General features: G+C 44.8%; 1 pseudogene; it reads right to left on the reverse strand.

Moving 5' to 3' along the window:
• Nucleotides 1-525: 525 nt before the first annotated feature.
• On the reverse strand, nt 526-4102 carry LOC112302433 (sterile alpha motif domain-containing protein 9-like; annotated as a pseudogene).
• Nucleotides 4103-17322: the final 13220 nt, after the last annotated feature.

A 17322-nucleotide genomic window follows, 5' to 3' on the forward strand; every position in this document is an offset into this window, starting at 1 on the left:
TGCACACAACCCCCCGGGGAGCTTGTTAAAATGTAGATTCTAATTCCGTAGGTTCAGGCTGGAGTCTGAGATTCTGCCTTTCTGCAGGTTTTCAGGGGATGGTCGTGCTGCTGGTACTGAGAACGTAGTTCGAGTGACATGGTCAACACCTTTGCATCCAGTGGCATCTTCATCACCAGGGTTTTTAAACATTTTTAATTATTTATTTATTGGTTTAGAATGAAAACAGATTTTATTGACCTGTCACCGGTAATGATGTGACCGGTAGTTATCAATTTAAATTTCTTACTTAAATGTCAGTCTGAAAGTGCTTATTTAAAACACTGAAAGTTGATTCTACTGTGTGCCAAGGACTGGGTCTGGACAGGTTTCATGCCCTACCAAGGCTTATAGTTTACCTGGGGAGACAAAGGCAAAATCCATGATACAGGTAAGCCAATAACGTCATCAAAATACCATGGGGATTGAGAGAAAAAGATCAGAGAAAAATATGAATAAACAGATTTCAGCTAATAATATATCTTCTTAAATAACTCCTATAGCATATGCTAACTGGCCTTCAACAGAAAACCGTAGGTAGATGGACATTCTTTCTCTGCTGCCATTACTTATGAGTGAACCTGAATAAATAGATGTTACTAGTATTTTTATTGTTTTTTCTCTGTTTCATATTCGATAGAGATTTTCTTGCCTTCAACCCAACCAGCGAGATGACGCAGGAGGTCTTTGATTTCCTTTCCTTCCTGCACATCTCCCCTGTGCTAGAAGGAGTTTCTATTTTGTACTTTACTGAAGTACTGCTTTATTTTGGCCTTGTGAACAAGACTGTTGAGACCCTTCCTCCTCCCCAGATAGGAAAGTGTGCTTGCCTGATTGGGCCTGCACATGCTCCTGTATCTGTCTACTGAAGGGTCTATTTAAGCATGTATCCTCCTTTTCCATGAGCTCGGCTCCTTCACCTAGCTCTTCATTTTCTGGCCAGACCAGGAGACGGGCCAAGAAATAAGGGTCTGGATATGGATGACTTTGTTCTATCAACTGTAATACTTCTTGGAGCTATTTTTTAAATATGTTAAGTGGCTGAATGGACTTGGAGTTGGGTTTTAGAAAACTGAGAATAATGTTGGCCAAAATGAAATTTTGTTTCTCCTTTACCAGCCATGTATGCGGATTTTGCAGAAAGAGGAAAGTCTATTTGTTCACTATATTTTCCACAACGGTTGTGGCCTCTTTGTGATTTGGGTTAAGATAGTCCAGAAGTCCAGAAAACCTATCTGCTCTCAAAGCTTCTAGACTCTTCCTGCAATTCTTCTCTTGGGGTAACTGACTCTCTTTGCTTTTTAATGGACCCAAATCCAAAGGGCAGGAAAATTCCATGATTTACTGAAGCCATGACTGATTTTCGTGCTTAAGGGGAGTTCCACAGTTTCTTTCTGAGTACTCCTTGTTTCCAGAAGAACCACATAATCAGCAAAAAAGTGAAAGCACTTTTCCATATCTGATTGCAAATTTTGTAAATAGGATACAAACTTGCAAAGAGTCAAATAATACTCACTTTTGTGTGAATATTCCTCTTTCTTGATAATTTTGCCATAGTTTCTTTTAAGATGATTCTTTTTTCTTTGTGGAAACAGGGAGTAAGCTGAAGAATCTGAATAGTGTAAAGACCAATTTCTATTTCACCCAAGAAACCAGCCATATTATACACATCATATTTTCTTTGGGTGTTCTGTGGTGACCAGGTCTCAGTTTCAAAGTCTTTCCTATCAGTTTGTTCTTGGGATTTTTTTGAAAGCTCCTGATGCATTTTCGGCAGCTTCCAGGAAATATGTTAGATCATTAACAGTGGTGTCCCTGCAGTTTTTGCTCTCATCCAACCACCGTTTGATTTTACTTTTGTAGACCAACCAAACGTGTCTGAGACAGGAATTTTTAGGTGCTCTCTTTTTGGCCTCATTTGCCCAATTCAGAACAGTGTCAAAGTCTTTCTCTTTATCCTGTAGAAATTTGCTAAGGCCTGACAAATAAATGCGTGTTATGGGAATTGAACACTCCCTTGTTTTAAGACCCTTTCAACTTTGTCGTTCTGTAAAGCTTTAATTAATAGAGAAAACAAATTGTTCCATCTCCATTCTCTGCATTGTCTTCTAAGCAGTAGACTTAGCACATCATATTGAAATTTGTCTTTCCCTAGTCCGGAGTCATAGAATAAATCCTCTTTTAATATCCTCAATGTAATTTGACACTTATCCAAGTGATAGCTTCTTTCCAGTTCTTTCAGACAGCAGCTGGCAATCAGAGGATGGATGATGCACACACCTGAATATCCCCCGTATTCTGTGACTTACATGTTTATTAGACGTGTTGAGTAGGTTTCCGTCTTGTCTTCTACACTTTCAGGTTTCCAGGGCACGCATGTGCACATGATTCCCCAAAATGTTGTATGCCTGACACTGAAATCGTAAAATCAATCACTGAAGAGTTGAGTAGAGCAAGGAAAGAAATGAGCTGCGCTTCCTTGCAGTCAATATTCTGTCCTTTTGGGATATTCTTGACGACATTTCTGTATATATTACATCAAAATTTTCTCTCACGATCCTGAAGAAATGAAAGTTTTCGCAGTACTTGTGTTGCTTTTCAATTTCCTCCAGCTTGGCCTCAAAAGCTCTCTGTTCCTTGGCAGAAAGCTGGTATTTTAGTGCAATACTGTCTGCTGATTTTGCACTTCCATCAGGATTCTGGGATCTCATGCAGTTTGACATAATTACCAGTGTTTCTCCCTATCTCAAGCCATTTGCTACTAAAATGGAATGGGTGGTATCCTGTGGAATGTAGATATTTTCTCGTGCTTCAAAATCATCCACCGGGAGAAAGAAGTACAGGGATGTAATCTTGACGGCTGGCTCCCATATAGGTAATCAACTTGATTACTTCTTTTCCAGCTTCTGCAAAATCAGTTTCTTTGCTTTTTAACACAGCATACCTGAAGTTTTTCTGTAGGCCCCAGAGAACATTCATAGCCAGTGTAGTGCACCTCACAGCCCGGGTGCTGATAAAGACTGATAATTTTTACAGATATTGGTTTAGGAGACCCTGCCCAATACTGTATCAGATCTTTAAGGTTTTCATAATTGTCTCTTTTGACAAAGGCTGAAGAATAGTTTGCAGAAGAAAAATGGAAGTTATACCAAGATACTTTTCCACCTCAGTAAAAGTGCTCTTTTTTTGTTTTCTTAAATTCTTGGAATTTAGATTCATTTTTCTCGATATCCGTGCCTTTACACACATTTTCACAGAGAACCTCCCGTGTGGTCAAGATATCCTCTTCCTTTTTCTCCAGGACAACCAAAGATGATCGATCCATGGAAGGGCAGAAACCTCCTTGAGACGGAGCGACTGGTTTTAGCTTAAGGATAGTACTGTTTATCACTTCCGAATTTAGGGGGGAAACACTGTGGTCTGTTAATTCAGCTGCGGTTGTCAATCGTGCATGTAGTAGATGTTTCCACAGTTGATACATCTGTGAGTTTCCACAGATACACGTTACACTTTCCATCCCCTTGAGAGTTTGGTAGGAAGCACAGAACATGTCAATGAGTGGATCTGGGGGCTTTGCATCGGAGAGAGTAATAGAAGCACTACCCAAAATTTCCCTCTTGTCATTAGATTGTTATGTGGGAGAAAGGAAAATCAGTTTTCTGACTTGCCAAGCTCTTTCTCTCTGGCATAAATGTGGTCCTAGGGGTTTACACCTCTCATCTTTCAAGTCTGATCTGCCATTGAGAAGATGCGGCTGGGCTGAGCGTCAGGATCCAGACTAGGAATTGTCTCCCTTATCGTGGTGATCTCTTTCTCATACTGATTTGGAAAGTCAAGCCTTGCTACCTGGCATTTTTGGTAAGCTTTGGCCACGCCCTTGCTCATGGGTTTAGGATCAAGGTCCAACACAGCAAACCATTTAATTTCCTTTAGAAAATCTAAGTTCTTTGTTTGGTTTCAATGGCATTTATTGGTTGCCAAGAATATACCAATTGTAGCATGAATTATCTGGCGACTCAGGAAAAGAAGCCCACCCAGGACCCACTTGCAGACCCGGACTCATGCTAGGTTCCAGCAGGCACCCATTATGCCTCACCAGCTCCTCATTTTGCAAAGGGTGATCTTGGTCTTTAAGATATCCAGAGAGGTGAATGGTTGAATTACTGAAGGAGGACTCTGGCAAGGGGAAGGGATTGCATCATCAGACTTGAAAGGAGTGAGTCTGTGGAAAGGGATAAGTCCCTCACCAGGGTCAGCTTCCCTGTGCTGAGGCGGCAGATGAAATGAAGACAGTAGAGGCGCCGAGGCTCTGACACTGAGGACCTGGAGTAAAAAGGGACCTCCCCTGGGGAAAACCCGTCTCACTTCTGAAGAACATCAGAGCAGGGCATGGGCCTGCTGGTCTCCAGGCGTGACTGCAAGGATTCTTTCTGGGAGTGGCTCAAGTTCTGCTGACTGGCTCAGAACGAGGTGTGCCCTGCAGACTGACATCAGCGTGACTAAGAGGATTTGAGAAGCTGAGGCACCCAGAAAAGTTTCATCAAGGAAGAAGGTCGCAGCTGTGATAGGAGTGAACCAGTGAATCTACCTGAAATGACCGAAGACTGGAACAAAGGGCACGTGAAACAATGGGTAACCGAAGGCCTTAAGACTGATGAAAAATATGGACAGATTCTGTTGAACGAAGAACTCACAGGATTAGTCCTGGGTGAATTAACTGAAAAGGAGCTTAGAGACATGGTACCACTACGGGGTCCAGCAATTTTGATAAAATATGCAGTTTGCCTGAAAATCACAATCAGGATTCTGGACAATTAGATCATACAAAAAAATCCACAAGAGACAAAAAAAAAGAAGAGCAAAAATCGATGTCATCCGATATTGATCATGACCTCAGCAAGACCAGAGATACCAAAGAACAAGAATCAGCGCTTACGAAAGAAAATGCATTAAATGAAGTAGCAAACACTGAGGACCAAACACTAATAAGCTAAAAACTGAACAGTTGACGTGTATGCCGCATCCTTTTGATCAGCCACTGTTACACAGAACATTATCTTCTTCCACTGACACGGGACCCGGCAGACTCGCAAACACAGCAACAGCCACAGGAAAGGACGCTAAGATGAAATTTAGCAATGAGGTCTTCCGATTTGCATCAGCTTGTAGGAGCTCATGTACCAATGGCACCATCCATTTGGGGGTCAAAGACAAATCCCATGGGGAAATCGTTGGTGTGAAAGTCACAAGTAAAGATTCCTTCAGTGACCGCTTCAGTCTAATGATCAAAAAGTGTTTCGAAGATGGGGAGATCAATGAAGCCAAGAAGTGCATTGGGGAGTTAAGGTCTGTGGAAGTCCCACTGCAGAGCAATACACCATCTGACAGATTTGTCACTGAGGTAGATGTTCTTCCAAAACACTCTGCATGGGGGGGGGGGGGAGTGTTTCTACAGTAAGATGCAAAACTGTGAAAATGAAACATGGAGACAAAGCGAAGATCATTCATTGTTTGTGAGGGAAGGGCTAGCTCCAGGGATATTCTGGTCAATGTTAAGCAGGGGGATGTAGATTTCAAAGCATTTACAAAAAAGTTAAAGTCACTAGCAGGGAGCTTTTTAGAAATGCAAATTCTTGGGCTCCACCTCAGACTCAAATCTTTTTAAAACAAGTTCTTCAGGAGATGTTGGTGCATTCTAAAGTTCGAGAACACCTGTTACATTGTATACGTGAGCTATTGTCATTGGAAGTACAGATGAGGTTTTACAATAGAGAGATGACATTGAACCAGCATAGACTCCAAGGTGAGGAGATGCGCCCAAGAGGTTAGTGAGCAAAGCCTTCTTCCAGGTGGGCCCTGGAAAGAGTCCTTTGCCCAGGGGGCAGATGGGAGAGGGTGCTGGCATCCTCACCCTTCTTGGAACCTTCATAGAAGCTCACTCTCTTGATGGGGCATTCCTGTAATACTAGCTCCCAGCATCTACGGGGAGAAACTCTGTGGTGGGAATTTTATGGAAGGGGAAGAGAGAGAAGGATTTCTTGAGGTTGGTAAGAGAGAAAGTGGATACAGAGAAAGGGGTTGGGGCAAGTGGACTTCTGGCCTTGCTGCCACAGTGCATTTAACAGAGTGCGTTAACACAGTGCAACGCACGCAAACACATGCTGTCCTGTGCTGGTGAAGAGGCCTGACTTCTACATTGCAGTGGAGACAAGCTAAGTTTTTAAGGCTCAACTGGGGTCCTCTAGCCCAGAGGAGATTGAGAAAGGATGTGGGAATACTTTTCATGAAATTCACTAGCTGTCTTTGCATCCAGTTAATCAACTAGGAAAACTAAATAAACCCAAAGCCTTATTCAATTTGGAGGAGACCTTTGATGTCTCCGAGCGCTGAGACCAGGGAGGTGGGCAGTGCTGGGCTGGAAACATCTCCCATGGATGGCTGAGCAGCATTCCGTTAATTGTGGCTATTAAACGGCTTTCTTGGGAGCTGTTTTGATTCATGTGGAATAGAGTAGGAGTCTGTTCAAGTCCCCTAGGGTTTCCTGTGGAGCATAATTATAGATGCAATGGAATAGGAATTCAGGTCAACAATTACTTTAATGAGATGTTTGAAGACATGGCCCAGTCAAGGGGAGGGCAGAGGAAGAGGGGAGAGGGGGCGTGCAGGGGGAGGAGACAGATATCAGAGGAGGTGAGAGAGTCAAGGAAACTGGCAGGATGAGGGGACAATGAAGATGTTTTTGCGGAGGTGAGTGGAAGCGGGAGAGGAGGAGTGGAGAGTGAGGGAGCCACAGAGGCAAGCAAGAGACTTATGGTGTCCCTACCATGTCCCTGCTACTCATAGGGTTCGGGAGGGAGCGGTGGCAGCAGGGAGGGGGCCTCAGTAGCATGTGAAAATGCTACAGGGTTGTGGTAAACACTGGGGCCTTGAGAAGGCTGGGACTCCAGATACTGGCTGTTCTCCTCGTCCCTAATGCCTGCTGGCCAGGCCGCCATCTATTCTCTAAGGTGGAGGGGCCATGTCCTGGGACACCCCACACCCAACGGACCCTTTTCAATGTTTTTCCTCATTCAAACCAGAGTGACAATTTAAAACGAGTGCCAAGCCTTAGATACTTAAAGCCATTAAATGGCTTCGCACACACTGAAGATCAAGGATCTGGCTTCCACTCATGTCGTCTCTCAGACCCCACTTTAGGTTGAGATAAGAGCCAGACCTCACCCTGGTCTCTGAATGTGTTCCCTCTTCCCTCCCCACCATCCCTCCCCTTCACCTGGAATCTCCAGCTAATCCTTCAGGTCTCAGCCCCCACGTCACTTCCTCCTGACAGCACCCCCCTTCCCATCTGACCAGACCAGGTCCCTCTAGATCCATTCCTATGGCTCCTGAATTTTGCCTTCATAATATTCATTAATATGCAATTATTTATTTACATATGGGGCTATTTGATTAATGACATCTCCCACAAGGGCTAATTTCTGCAAGCTCAGAAACTTTGTCTGCTTGGCTTGCACTATACTCCCTGAGCCTAGAACAGCGTGGCACCCCACAGATACTACTGGTTTGATGAGTAAAGAAAATGTTATGGGCAAACCATGAATGATTTCAAGCATTCCTTTCTCTTATCCCAATCAAATATGGAGATGTCCTGGAGCTTTTATTATTTGTGTCCAAACTCTCTCAGGAACCACTAGCTGAGCACCTACTATGGCCCGGCCACCCTGGAAAGTGTTCTTGTTTGTTTGCAGCCTGGCCCCATCCACAGAGGGCAGGGAGAAGCAGAAGAAAGAGGAAGACCACTCCAGATTAGTAGGTAGCAAATTTAATAAGCAAGAGAATTTACTTACAAGGCTTGTTTTGGGTGACCACAAGATGACTAGGTCTCTGTTAAGATTCACCTGTCAGAATCTTAAAAGTTTACATAGAAGTCTTACCTGGGTTTAGTCAGGTGTATCATCCAGATGGTTGCAACATCACCTTACTGACTTAAGGATGTGTCTTTGAAAATAGCTTCCATGGTGGAGATGTTGGGCAGGGAGAGCATTCCAAGCACAGGGGCGGGAGTGAGGAGCCTTTGATTGCCTAGGTCCCGCCCGAGGGTCGGCTGTCAGTGCTAACTTCTTCATCACCTCCTCCCACAGTGTTTCTGAATGGGGTTACCGATCGGCACTGGGGCACCATGTGCACTTTGCACATTAGTAAATAGGCGCAGAGGTGAGCAACAAGTTGCCCGTCGACCGTCTTGTGTCCCGATCTGGACAGCATCCAATTCTCTCGCTCTTCCACGCTGCCCTCCCCACAGACACACTTCTCCCACACACGATGTCCTCATGGGGTTGCGGGAGGAGTAAGTAAACGGATTCAGTAAAGGGCTCGGATCACAGTAAACGTGTGATTGCCGTTAACTCTTATTAGCAAGTCATCCAGCCTCTTTCTCCTTCTACTTCCAAACTTTTCCATGGAACGTTATTCCTGCTAAGTGGGCCCTCCCCCTTGCACAGCACATTGATGTAAGTTTGTATAATGATCTGTTCAAGGCTTATGGCTTCCTGGACGCTGTCCAGGGCTTATGGTTACTGATTGTATTGGCTCCAGGAATTCTGAAGAATTTATGTCAATAGATCTGAAGAAGGAGAGCATGGGTCCAACCCCTTTTAGAGAGAAATCTGAGCCCCAGAAAAGGGGCCTGACCTGTCTTCATGGAAGAAAACCCTACATGTTCACCCACTTCCTAGTCCTCCTTCTGGTTTTGAACCCATTCTTCCCTCTTCTATAAAATCTATATCTGGATTCCCATGGCCACTAGAATACACTTCCCAGTCTCCTATAGAACTTACGACTGAGTGCTGATGTCTGTGAGCAGAAGCAACGTGGACGATTTGCAAGTCATGTCTTTAAAAGGAATGACCCCATGTTCCCTGAGAGGGCAGACCACCTCGGACCATGAGACAGAAGGACTCTGGGTTCCTAGTGACTGTGGAGCCACCAGACTCTGATCTGAGACTTCAGTGTGAGAGAAAATAAACTTTATGTTTTCAAAGACATATTTATTGTTTCTTAGTTAAAGGAGCTGCCCTTGTATTTTAATGAAACCAGAACCACTCTGTAAGTCTGATCAGTTCTGAAGGAGAGAAAGGAAGGCATATGCCAGAGATATGTCGGGCCAAGGATTCATGATCGGCATAAGTGGAAGGGCAGCTGTGTCTTTGGATGGGCTCAGAGCACAATGTATGTGTGTGTTTACATGTAGCGTGGTGTGGTCCTATTGTCTCTTCTGGACAGAGCTGACTGCGAACTGGTGGGCTCCAGGTAGCAATGGAACTTGAGTGGAGAGGGATTGGAGAAGGTGTGCTGCACAAGGAAGCCAAGGCAGAAACCCTGCTGGGAGACGCTGAAGGTAACCGCTGGTTCCTGATCATAGAGCCTGGTACAGGTGCTGAGTCCCCAGGGGCCGGAGCGAGATGCTAAATCTAAGCCAGACCCAAGCATCAGAGACTTGGCTGGAAGGCATAGCAAGCAGAGTCTGGGATAATTTCCATGGATACAGGAGAGCTGTGTGGTGTGTGATTGTAGATGGGGTGTGCCACTGAATTGAGGATATATAGGGGCAAGTAGACGCTGTTGTACACCTCTGTGCTCTTGCTCATGATGTGTCTTGTGCTTGGAATACCTGCCCATGCCTTTTCCTTTATTTGTTAGCTTCACTTATCTTAAAAGATTCATTCACGTTCTCCAGGATGCCTCTGTGATTCCGTCCTTAGAGCATCCCCTAGACCATGAACTTCTCTCTGTTTTAGTTGTCATCAATCCTACAGCAATCATTACAGAATGGCAATAATTGCAACATGGTGTATAACGAGTTTTACAGGGTCCCCAGGAGCAGTGATCTTTGACTTCATCCCCTCAGTGGTTCCCATGATTCCTGACACAGCGGGAGCCAGTAAACCCTGAGGGAGGAAAGAGGGTGAATGAATGGGTGTTTGGAAGCATGGTGTTCAGGCTTCAGAGCTCCCAGGAGATGAGTGGCAGATGGACTCTAAAAGCCCCCTGAGACTCCACGAGGCATTGGGGTGGGGGGCAGGGGAGCAGGCAATGAGTAGAAGGCAATGGTCAGGACGGTGCTGATTTCAGCAAGGCCCTAGGGCTTCTCAGAACTATATATAATTCCTACCACCCTACATTCCCAAATCTGGTATCCAGAACGGACAAGTATCAATAATCAAAGGAGCAAATAGACATCCCAAGATTGAACCCTGCATATGCCCAATACTCATCCAATCCATTTTCATACCTCGCACTCCGGGGAGAGAAGAGGCTGCAGAAAATTCAGCGTCTCCCCCTCAGACACACCCCTATATCTTGAGATGTGTTTTCTTTGGGGAGAAAGGTCAAAAGGCCACATTTAAATCTAGGTAGAGGACCCAATGAGAGAAGCCGTGATCTGATGGCTTCTATTCTTATTTAATTATTTCATTACTAATTAATACTAGGGCCATTACTGCATTCTGAAGGGAAAGAACTATGATGAAAGGTTAATGCCATTGCTGCACACATCACCCCCCCAATTGTTATAAAAATGCCCAGAGTGTTTAATTGAACCTGTAAGTAACAATGCGATTACACTTATTAATGTACGTGCTTCCATATTTATCTGCTCCTCTCTGAAGTGCAGAGACCCCCATGCCGGCAGGTTAGGAAAGATCAGGGTGGCACCCTAACCTGACCTCCATCTCTCTAGTTCTGTCATCTCTCTCCTGCTCTCCTCCCTCCCAGCGCAGGAGTAATAGGTGTCCTGGTCACAAGGAATACGTACCCTCCCCCTTCCCCACTTCCCACTGGGACAAGGTCTGATCTCAATGTTTCCAAAGAGGGAGGGGAGGAGAGAAGAGAGGCAGAGAGAGCAGCAGTTTCCTGAGCCCTTGGCACTCTACAGTCTTGCCAGGGAGCCATGATTCTTCAAACCTATGTGTCTTAGTCCCTCAGAATTGCTATAAAAAATATCATAGACTAGGTGGCTCATAAACGACAAACATTTATTTCTCACAGTTCTGGAGGTTTGGTCCAAGACCAAGACACCAGAAGGGTTGGTGTCTGGTGAGAGCTCACTTTCTGGACTGTAGTCAGCCATCTTCTTGCAGTGACCTCCCACGGTAGAAGGAATGGGGGGGGGAGCTCCAGGGTCTCTTTTATGGGGGCATGAATCGCATTCATGAGGGCTCCACTCGCGTGACCTACTCGTGTTCCGAAGGCCCCACCTCCAAATGCCATGCCATTGGGGGTTAGGTTTCAACATATGAATTTGGGGAGGACACAAACGTTCAGTCTATGATATTCTCTTGTAACCCCAACCTCTGAAAATAACTTTTGCTCCTCTTGGAATGGCTCCTTCTCTTTTACAAACTGTGGTACATACAGATAATTAATTAGTCCTCAGCATTCATTCCCAACTTCCAGTATTTTCCTTTACTGCAGAGGCTAAAAAGCTCAAAACTGCTTTTCCCAGGTTCCCTTGCAGCTATGACTCTGGGTGCAAATTACACCCTCCCATACACAAACACAGACACTTGATGCACTCATGTGAGATTTCAGACGTGTTCTAAGCCTGATTCAAGTGGCATGCAAGTTGATGGAGATGTGGCTAATTCTGAGGCAGTATTCCTCTCCCTAGGGATAGTGGGGCAGAGAGCTGAAGGAGCCCAAATACTTTATGGAGCAGGACCACCAGACCATCCTGAGGATGCTCACCTCTCAGAAAAGTAAGAGTCTATCTTCTTTAAGGCAGTTGTTTACACTGATTACTTTCAGCTGAACTTACTCCTCGTCTGTATCTGTTTGGGGGGTGCAACATCCTGCAGGGGACACCTGCAGAGAGTTAGCATCTAACTCTCATCACAGCTTAGAGTCACTTATGAACTCAGAGATTACACCGGAATTGACTTCTGTGGTTCACTGTGATAATAGCTCTGAGTCTTCATCCTTTGCCATGTAATTTTGGACAGACCTTCCTCCATGGGCAGGTTAACCTGACCGACCCCTTGACTCTGGGACTCACCATATGGCTTGCTTTAGCCAAGAGAATGAAGCAGAAGTGATGGTGTGCCAACTCCAAGCCTAGGCCCCGTGAAACTTTGTGTATTTCCACATATGTACGTGTGCCTTTGAGAGCATGCTCAGGCTAGCCTACTGGTTCTAGGACAATGAGAGACACATAGAGCAGATCCAAACTGAATCAGATGAGCTTGGCTTGATTAGATGACTGTTAGCCAACTCCCAGACATGTGAACAAAGAAGTGACCCCAATAAATGCTTATAGTAATAGTTATGTGACACTAGGTTTGGGGGGCTATTTTTATATAGCAATGGATAACTGGTATATCTGCTTCCTTGTGATTAAGAAGAATGTTTAATTAAGTGATCTGTGGGTGTCAAGCTCTTAAATGTCTTGTTTAAAAGAAAACACATAGTTGGGAGTTACAAAACCATCACTGTTGTTTCAAAATCTTCTACCTGTGACTATGTGACTTGGGCAAGTCATTTATTTTCTCTGCATCACTTCTCAGATAACAACCATTAAAATTATTTTCTGCCAGTTCCACCAGGTTCTTCTAAAGATCAACACTTCAAGAATATCTTTGATAATTTAAAATAAGCTTTGTGATTATAAATTATTATTAATCTCATAAATATTTTTTAAATTTTAAATTAGAATTTCTTCTAAGACCACTGATCTTAGATTATTCAGTTGTTTTTTTTTTTAATAGCCTTGAGTGTATAAGTCAGCGAGCCTAGATTCATTTCCTCTCTGGTCCCCCCTTTGCCACTACTCATATGTGTCTGTACACATAATTCTAGAGGAGTTAGCCAGGAATAATTTCTTCTTATAGAACCAAGAAGCCTTCCTTGCTGGTATGTAGCTTTTGCTAGTGATGTTGTTCTTCATTCTAAGTTTGGATAACATACCTGGTTTCCCAGCCAGTCCCACTGTTCACCAGTTCCCAGGGCACTTTGTGGAGGTGCAGCTCCCCTCTCTAGCTCACTGGCACCACATCCCTTTGTAATGAGCACTTTTTGGCCAACAATTTCCCAATTTCACCCTTGAGTTCCTTCACTATTCTTGGGCAAGTTCCATCTGGTCCTAGTGATTTATCTACATTTAGTTTGTCAATTAGAGATAAAATCACTTGCACGTTCACTGCTATTTGAGGTGGTAACTTTGCCTTGTCAGTCCCAAGAGACACTCTGGAAGTGAGAATTTTATAGAATCACATAGAATCAGGGAACCTCAGAGCTGAGAGGGTCCTTAGAGAGCCTTTTAGAGGAAACCTCATCTGTCCATTCATTCCGATGTTCATTTGTGCTAGAAACAATGACTGAGTGCCTGTTACATGCCAGGCTGGGTGTTGAGATCAGCAGCGGGCCAGACAGGCTCTAAAACTACCTCAGGGCCTTTGAAGCTGCTATTCTGAGGTTCTCTGTCCCCTGCTATTCTGCCTCCCAAAATGATAGGAAGGGGTCATCAGGAGAAAAAAAATAGAGAGGGCTAAAGGGTTATGGGGAATGGAACAAAGGAAACTGAGAGAATGAAGGTTGAATATAAGAAAGTCAAAATGAAGTCAAAGGCAATAGGAAGGAAGAGGCATAATGAATGGAAGAGAAAGAAGCTAAGAAGAGAAGGAATATGGCGATTCCTGATTGGGGCTAGAATTGAAGGACTAGATGAGAAAGAGCTGGCGGGGGGTCTTTGGCCCCTTTATCATCTTTAGGTCTTATTCCTTCCCACCCTCACTCTGGTTGGCAGGAAGGGAGGGGAAGGTGAGGCATCCCTTGTTGAAGGGTTATTATTCTGACAGATGCTCCCCTCTGAAATGTCTGGTGGCCCAGAGTCTGCTCCCAAGAGGACTATAAGAACCACTGTGACTCATAAAAGAGGAAGAAAGGACTGATGGCATTTCCCCAGCCTTAATTACGTAGGGCTCTGGAAACATGTGTCCAGGAATTGGGATCAGGGAGAAGGCAGAAAGGGAAGAATCCAGGAGCGGAGAGTGAGGTATCAGCTAGGGAGATGCTGGTAGAGGGGGCAGATTTTTCCACCTCAAAATATGCTTTTTGGGAGATATATTTTAAAGTGGTTATTTTTTAAGAAACAAAGGGCTCAGGAAGAACTTTTGACTTCCCCCTAACTGCCTAAAGGAATTTAGAGGACCTGCTCCAGGAAGGGAGCTACCATCGCAGATAACTACAGTTTAACATGAACTGTGTGTGATGCACAGGGAGGAGCCACCAAAGCCCACTCGATCAAAGTCCTCTCTGTGGCCCACTGTTAAAGACGGCCCATCAATATTTGGTAAGCAACCATGTGCTTCTTCGTCTCCATGTGAATTGTCTTCCTGCCCTTTGAAGTCCCAAACTGCTACACTGGCTCCTTAGCTCAAGTTGGTGTATAAGCCTCAACTGCCAGATTTGGATTTTTCCTGTGCCCCCATCTTCTTAAAAATCCCCCATATGTACATAAGTAATTAAATGTCATTATTTTCTCCCGTTAATCTGCCACATGTCCATTTGATTATTAGACCAGCCAGAAGAACTTTGAGGGACAAGAGGAAAAACTGTCCCCTCCCCCAGCACTGGGAATTATAAAGAAATATTTGGCTCTGTTTTTGGACTTTCGTTGTTTATAATGGGCTATTCCCTAAGCTTTTCCAGAGAGCATTCCAATAAGAAGCAAGGAATTTTATGCCCAGGAACAGTGCTCAGGAATCCAGCGGCAGGGTGATGAGGATTTAGCAAGGATGCAAAGCAGAGGGAAGTGGTAGGGACTGTTACTATTCAAAATATTTGCTATCTCTCCCAGCAGGAAAACTGTATACCACCTCCCACCCCCAACCCCACAGACAGACTCAGTTATGTGGCTTTGGGTGCTGCTCCTTGCAGAAGAATTGAAATCTCCACTCTATTGAACTCTGGGGTTGCAATGTGACTTGTTTTAACCATAAAATATGAGCCCATCTCATGTGTTCCTGCTAAGCAGAAAGTTTAAAAACCAGCTCTCAATCTGCCTTTTTTCTTTCTCCTTTATGGTTCTGATAACATTGGGCTTCTCTGTCAGCCTGGGCCCTGGGGTGAAGACAGCATGGAACAGATCCACACGTAGAGAGTGGGCAGTCCAGAAAACCAGGCAGAACATTTGTTTAGAATCCCCCCACTGGACGTGGAGCATGAGTGAGAAGCACACGTCTGTTGTCATAAGCCATTTTGAAGTTGGGGCTGCAAGCACAGTATGGACCAGCTCGGCCTCACTGGTACAGGGAGGCTATAGAAGCTGCTGAAGCAGGACATTACTGGTGTTGGCAACAGATCAGAAAAAGTCAAAGCCAAGAATTCAACTGCATGAAAAACTCTGTGCCAGGGAGGGATAAACGATGACAACGCGGTGGAAGGTTTTGGGTGTCTGAAGGACTGGGGCGTGTTAGAAGAGAAGCTAAGGATTACACTGAGCCCTGACCAACGTGGCTCAGTTGGTTGGGCATCGTTCCACAAAGTGAAAGGTCACTGGTCTGATTCCTGGGCAGGGCACGTGCCCGGGTTGCAGGTTCAGTCCCTGGACGGGGTGCCTGCGAGGGGCAACCAATTTCTGCTACGTTGATATTTCTCTCCCTTTCTTTCTCCCTCCCTTCTCTATTCTCTAAAAATAAGTAATTAAAAAAAAAAGAATTATAATGAGACAGAGTAGGCCTTCCCTGATGACAGAATGGGCTCTGGGGCCAAATCTCTTTTCCTCTATTCTTTGAACAAGTTCATCTATGTTTCAGTTTCCTCTTCCTTAAAACGGAGGTATTGTAGTAAAAACACCACCTAGTTATAGGGTTGTTGTTGTTGGGGTTAAATGAGCAACCCACATATGAGCTACTCCCATTTGTTTAGAAACCACATAATGAATTAGTCACATGTAATGAGTTGATCATGTGTGCTTATGAGTTGGGTATCCCATTCACGGTAGATAGTCAATATATGTTAGCTGTCAGTACTGTTTTTTTCAATGATCCCATTTTACAGACAATAAAACTAAGTTCCAGAGAGGGCACAAAACTTCCCAGAGACCACACAACCCACCGACAGCGGAAACACTGTCATCGCAACCAGCCGTGAAGTGAACGGGCTCCGCATGTAATGGGTGTGCAAGGCCAAAGCATTTAATTTGCTCTTAAGCCAAAACAGTTGTTAGTAAATTAAGGATTGATTGTAAAAGGGCCTCCAATTAAGATTCACTAATTATATCACCAGCTCAATTGTCATGCAATTTATACACAATTACCCCAGAACAAATATTTAATTACTTTCCTCTTAATACATTAAACTAATATTACTCCTCAAGCTATGGGATAGGAATATGGAAACATTTAATTGACATGGAGACATGAAATCTGAGAATTAATGTGACAACAGCCACATTGTCCCATCTTCAGTGTGACATGTCCCTGGGGTAAGGGGGAGGAAGGGAGTGGCAGAGGGAAGCCCTTGCGTCTGTGTTTTCCTTTCCTGGAATTGTGGAGAATGACCCAGAAATGTGAACACCCCTGATTGGAGTTGTCCATTCGTGGGGTGACTGAAGCTGTCATTGGTTGAACCTGACTTGCAGCTTAACTTCTCCCTCCAGTCAGTCTTGCTTCCTTCTTTCTCCAAAGAGTCGGTCACCCCAGACACGTGCCCTAGTACACACACACCCTGCACACTAAATTGCCTGGCACGGTCCGTTCCAGGAAACCCCATCTGCAACAGAAAGCCACTGGGTTTTTCTGAGCTAAGGAGTGGATGATCTGACTCTCATGTTAGCGGGCTGTGACTGATGGGAGGGAAGGGGTGAAGCAGAGGCTCAGGTTAGGAGGTTGTTGCTGCTCTAATGGGTGTGCAGAACGTCCCAGCCGGGGGCTCTGGAGGAGGAGGATTCTGAGAGTCTGGCGGGGGACAGGGATAGGGCTTCGGTGGGAGCTGCAGTTTTGCCTGGGATGGCTTCTGCTTGAAGACCAGGAGCACTCTTCCTCCAGCACCCTGCAAACAGCTCCTCCAACGTCTCCTGAAACTGCCCCTGGGTAACCTGGGGACACTGAGCCCCGGCACACCCAGTCCTCACAAGATGCTTATGGGCTTGGCCGGGGGAGGAGCTATGAAATTTACACTCCATAGACAGTTATTTTACAGGTTGATGAAATCACTGCAATAGATTAATAATCTGCAATATAAAACTTATTACTTACTTAAACCTGTCTGTTCAAGGAAAGCTGAGTT

This window comes from Desmodus rotundus, chromosome 11 (assembly GCF_022682495.2).
Source record: "Desmodus rotundus isolate HL8 chromosome 11, HLdesRot8A.1, whole genome shotgun sequence".
NCBI lineage: Eukaryota > Metazoa > Chordata > Mammalia > Chiroptera > Phyllostomidae > Desmodus > Desmodus rotundus.